Genomic DNA, 5,919 nt, shown 5'->3' with positions numbered 1-5,919 from the left:
TTAAGAGCAAACTGAAACAATGGGTCTGCCTGGGCAGTCCTGTTGTGGATTTTTTGGAAGGAAGTGGAAGTGAGCTGTGTGGGGCTGGTGTCTATCGGTTTGCAGGCAGTGGTGGGCGGGGAGGCCACCAATTGAAATAAGGTTAGTTGTCATAGTAGATACAGTGGCCTAATGTGCTACGGTTGGGTCATGACCCAGGGAAAGATGGGAGGAAGTATCTAAGAGCTGGCTCTCAGCCTCTGCAATGTAGAGGTCAGTACACCAGACTACAACAGCACCACCCTTATCGGCAGACTAAATTTTTTTAAAAATCAGCGTTGACCAAGTTCATTCTCATCCTCAACAACTTTTCTTTTAGCTTCCCTTATTTGGCTCAGGTTGAGTTGGGGGTGGGGGGCATGAGTACCAGCAAGGACCCAGTTATGCCTGCCTCTTCATGGCATATGTAGAATATTCCTTGCTCCAGTCCTATTCCAGCCTCCAACACAACTCTTTCTCTGATGTATTGATGATATCATTGGTGCTGCTTCTCTGTCTCACCTGGAATTGAAAAAGTTCAGTGATTTTGCTTTCAATTTCCACCCTGCCCTCACTTTCACTTGGTCTATCTCTGACTCCTCCCTTCACTGCCTCGACATCTCTGTTTCATTTCTGGTGATAGATTAACCACTAATATCCACTATAAACTCACCAACTCCCATTGCTACCAGGAGTATACATCATGCTAGTATGTACAGTATGTATGTAGAACACTGTTGTATGTACATACTGTATATAGTATGTATGCAGGTAGCTGGACTATGCATCCTCACACATTATTCCTTTCTCGCAGTTCCTCCATCTCCCTTACATATGTTTCAATGAGGCCAACTTTAACTAAGCAGCCTCCAAAATATCCTCTTCCTTCCTCAACTGAGGATTCCCCAGGACTAATGTCGGCAGGGGCCTCAACCAGTTCTGACACATCTCCCAAACCTCTACACTGAACCCTGCTCTTCAATCCCTAAACAGCGATAGGGTTCCACTTGCCCTTACCTACCAACATCCACACCTAGAATATCAGCAGGCGCCATTTCTGCCAATTCCAGTGAACTGCCACTACTAGACACATATTCCCTTCCCCTCCCTTGTTCACCTTCTGCTGGGACCATTCCCTCTGGGACACTGTGGTCCACTTTTCATTCATCCCCAACTTCCCTTCCCTCTGCTGCAAGCCCATGGCACCTTCCCCATGTGTGCCGAAGGTACCACACCTGCCCGTTTAACTTCTCCCTCTCGAAAAAAACTGGGGTTGTTTTCCTTGGGGTAAAGAAGACCAATGAGGGACATAATATGTGTAAAATTATGTTTGGCATAGACAGGATAGATAGGAAGAAAATTTTACCCCTGGTGGAGGGATCAATGAGTAGGGGCAGAAGTGGCGGGAGATTCGGGGAGATGTGAGGGGAGAGAAAGACGTTTATCCCAGAGAGTGATTGAGATATGGAATTCACCGCCTGTAAGTTGGCAAAGGCCAATGTTCACAACATTTAAGAAGTATTTAGATGTGCACGTGTAATGGCAAGCTTTACAAAGCAATGAGCCAATTGCTGGAAAAGGGATTAGAGTAGTCTGGAGGTTGTCATTGACCTTGGCAGAGTCGCGGGCCTTTTATGTTTGCGCTGTCACACGCGTATGGGTGAGTTTCCGCTGGGTGTTCCGGTTTCTTCCACAGCCGACAGATGTGCAAATTGGGCGGATTATAGTTGCCTATCGTGTTCAGGGATATGTACGTTAGTTGCAATAGCCACAGGAAGCGCAGGGTTACGGGATTAGGGTCGGGGGATGAGTCTGTGTGGGGTGCTCTTCGCAGAGTCGGTGTGGACTTGTTGGGCCGAATGGCCTGTTGCCTAAAGTGGAAATTCTATAGTTCTATGATCTCTGTGACTCTTATGGCTCAACCCACCAGCGAGTTAGCGCCGGGCCAGATGGTTGCTTTTGTGTTGCCGAAAAACGTTTACCTGTTCGTCTAGCCTTCTGAAACAGCGAATCCAGTTCATGGAGTGGCTATTTAAATGCTTTATTTACCGGAGTGGATTCACTTAATATCCTGACATAGCGTCCTACTGGTGGGAAGCCGTTCGCCTCTGTGGTGTGCAGAAAGGCAGTCTCCCAATCTTTTTATTCGATGACATATCAGCGAGTGTACTTCATAGGTTAACCACAATAAAGGGCGACAGCAGCAATCGCTGTGTGGCGCCGTGATCGTATAGTGGTCAGTACTCTGCGTTGTGGCCGCAGCAACCTCGGTTCGAATCCGAGTCACGGCATGTTTTTATTGTCAGAATTATGTTGCATCTCGCAAAACAACGGTCCCGATGAATCCATTCCGGGAAGACATTTGATTGTGAAACCTGTTTGAAGCTTCTAAATTTAGCGCCCTAAACGTGTCTGTCCTGCATACTCGCAAAAAAACAACAAACCCACCTGTTTTCCGGTGCTTTCCCCCCTTTCACAATCACCAGCACTCTTTTATTTCCTTTCTTTCATTCCACCTTCACTTTCGGGCCACATCGTCCAAGAGAACAATCTCTCTTATTTACTCTTCCATGTATGTACTACATTCATTGCCCTTCCTTGGACTATGGGCCCCAATCCTACCATCTTTGCAGCGAAACCTATCGATCACTTTAGATATACGTAATCTCCAGACAAATCAGCAATGGACTGACAAAGGGTGCCGCGTACAAGTTCGAAAGTGCCAAGCATCCCCTCTGTTGAAATGTGCAGTCGCAACAGACAGAGGATCATTCAAAATAGAGAGGGAAAAAATGGAGCAAGTTAGTCCTGAGCGAAATGTTATTTGAATGCCAGTGGCATAAGCAGTTTTCTGAAAAGGCACACGTTAACGCGGGTGTGTGTAAATATGAGCACTTTTCTGTGTGCGAAATGTTCAAGGAGTTGCGCTCTTCAGTTAAGTTGCCTATAGGTAAGGAAGATTCCATAGTAACAAGAACAGATTTCCGGCAAAACTGATAAAGAGTCACTGGACTCAAAACACGAACTCCCGCAGAAGCTACCGAACACGCTGAGTTTCGACAGCAATTTCTGTTTTTGTTTCAGATCAGCAGCATTCTCAGTTCTCCGCTTTACTTTATGATTCATAGTGAGCTCGTAATGTTAATACGAGCAGAAAGTGCAGGGATGAAAACACTTTGGAGATGAGACAACAGTTTCTGACTCACCTACGAGCTGAATTTGTTTGTATAGGGACGAAAAAACATTTTAAACACCTCTAAGCAGTCAATCGCCCCAACTTCCACCGGTCCGAAACCGAATCGAATCTGAAGCTGATATCAATATTTTGTTCAAATTGCGGATCTGTCATTACGGTTTCTGCAGTCTGCGGTCAGGGAGGGTGTGTGGGACTGTTCTGCACTGTCCCGGAGAAGAACACTACAGTTCTGTTCCTCCTTTTCATTACATTGTAGAATATTCGGTGCAGATTATTTTAATTGTCTCTGCGAATCTTTGTTGCGGATTTGAAGATGGTGCAGCTCATTGTTCAAGTTGGCAAAAGACGTATCACAGACACTAACCACAAGTTTCGGACATCTCTCGCTACACAGATTTCGTTTAAGCTACTATTTGCAGCATTCGCATTGCCCGAGACAATTCAGCCGAACGGATTAGTCTGGAGCAATTGTCTTTTGCAGTTATGTTTTTAGTAGACTTAATTGTTTGGGGGTGGTGGCAGCGAGGGTTGCTGGGGTGCTAGGGACATAAAACATCACAAAAATCATCAAATATAAGTAGGCAAAGATTGCTGAAGAAGGCGGGAAATAAATTCAAGGAAGGAAGGAATAATGTAAGCGCAATATTGAGAATGCAGGAAATCTATGTCAAAGAGGATGCCCGAGGAACTCTGCGACTCTAAGAGCATCTGTGGAGAGAGAAACTATCGAGTCCAGTATGACTTCTTCAGAGGGAATAGTTCAATAGAAAGAATAAGATCAGTGGGCAGGGATAGTCTGAACTGATGAGTCAGTGAGAGCAGAAATTTTGAAGATTTTGGAAAGGAGGTAGAAGCGAACATTTTTTCACTATTAGGGTTGCCGCGATGGTAAGTGCCACCATCAGGCCAGATGCAATGGAGGTATAGAAACTGGGAGAATGGAATGGAAATCCTTGCAATACGCACTATTTTAGAAAATGAGGTCGAGGAAAGTCTTTCACACATTGGTCCGATCCACCATAAATCCTGACATTTCCTCACCCTTCACCGTCATGTTACTTCCCTGTACAAGCGCAGACGATTTTTACACTTGCCCATTCTACTCCTACAATCCTCACTGTCCAAGGCCCCAGATTCACCTTCCAGGTGAAGCAGCTTTTTCCTTTTTCTATCTTGCCTACTCAATTCGCTATTCAAAATGCGGTCTCATTTACTTTAACGAAACCAAACTGAGACTGTTGTACATTTTTGAACATTTCCACTCTGTCTTAAGAATGACTCCGACAATTTTGTTGCTTACCATTTCGACAGACCACCTTGTTCCCATGCGAAAATTTCTGCCCTGAACCTGCTACAGGGTAGAATGAGACTGAACCTAAGCTGGATATCCACGCCTTATTTCCAGCCTAGGCACTTTGTAGTATCTTGGAGTCAATATTACCTCCGACTTCCATTTGCAGTTCTGAAGAAATAATTTTGCACTCACAACGTTAGCTCTGTGTCTTGCGACATAGATGCTGCCAGACCTGCAGAGTTTTTCTGGCATTATCTCTTTTTTTTATTAGACAGTGCATTTTTTTTGATTTAACAAGTCTTATTGTCAACGTTTACGCCCTGATTATCGACCCCTTAATCAGCTGTACGATCTTCATTTGTGCGTCAATGTGCTCCCTCCACTTTCTCCAAAATAGCTTACCTTTTACATTTCATTATTGTTTGAACTTCTACAATCCAAAGTGAACAACCTGAGCCTTAGATAACAAGGTGTAGAGCTGGATGAACACTTCAGGTCAAGCAGCATCAGAGGAGCAGGAAGGCTGACGTTTCGGGCCTAGACCCACGTGAACCTTAACGTATTTCCAGTGGAACAGTAGTTGGCACACAGTTCGTGCAATGTCCGTAATTTAAAGAACTGTGCACAAAATCTCAGGTGGAGTAATAGACCACAAACCCACTCCATGGAACTTCCGATTTAAAGAAAACACGTCCCTGGGTGGGCTCGAACCACCAACCTTTCGGTTAACAGCCGAACGCGCTAACCGATTGCGCCACAGAGACTACCGGGATAGGTACATTTGTAGTCAACTGTAAAAAAGTATGGATACATGCAAACACGAATTTTGTTCACTCATTGATCAATTTGTGTCATTTGAAGTAAGTTATAATTCAATCGGCGTCACCGCTCTTGGAGCCTTTCATTGCAATTTCCGTCAACCAAACGTTCTCATTATCCTCTTCTCCGCTTTAATACTCTTTCGTTATTGTTTCGTTTACTAAAGGGAACACCTTCACCTATACTCTGTACTATATACTTTCCTCCAGCCCGCATAATATCATTGTCAGTGATAATAGGAACTGCAGATGCTAGAGAATCCAAGATAACAAAGTGTGGATTTGCCACACTGAGCCCTGCCGCATCTTCACCATCCCCCCAGACCTCCGACTGACTGAGGACGAACGGTCAGTCCTTAGTAAGGGGCTCACCTTTGTCCCCCTACAACCACACATCAACGAATACCAGTCACGGTTGGACATAGAGCAGTTTTTCCACCGTCTTCGCCTCCATGCCTACTTCTCAAACCGGGAACCTAACCGTCCTTCCACTGACCCCTTCACCCGCTTCCAACACAAGTCCTCCTCCTGGGCACCACCCCCAGGCCTCCTACCCTCCCTCGACCTCTTCATCTCCAACTGCCATCGAGACA

The 5,919-nt window shown here is 45.3% G+C and overlaps 2 non-coding genes across 2 annotated transcripts; one reads left to right on the top strand and one right to left on the bottom strand.

The window, feature by feature from the left end:
• Positions 1 to 2,237: 2,237 nt before the first annotated feature.
• trnah-gug (transfer RNA histidin (anticodon GUG)) lies at positions 2,238 to 2,309 on the top strand. The gene has a single exon. It is a non-coding gene; the product is annotated as a tRNA-His (tRNA).
• A 2,889-nt stretch (positions 2,310 to 5,198) lies between these two features.
• Positions 5,199 to 5,272, bottom strand: trnan-guu (transfer RNA asparagine (anticodon GUU)). Its single transcript has one exon. It is a non-coding gene; the product is annotated as a tRNA-Asn (tRNA).
• Between the last annotated feature and the right edge of the window lie 647 nt (positions 5,273 to 5,919).

The sequence above is a fragment of the Stegostoma tigrinum genome, chromosome 34 (genome assembly GCF_030684315.1).
Source record: "Stegostoma tigrinum isolate sSteTig4 chromosome 34, sSteTig4.hap1, whole genome shotgun sequence".
NCBI lineage: Eukaryota > Metazoa > Chordata > Chondrichthyes > Orectolobiformes > Stegostomatidae > Stegostoma > Stegostoma tigrinum.
Note: the sequence above shows the minus strand (reverse complement) of the source record. Positions and strands in the feature narration are given on the sequence as shown.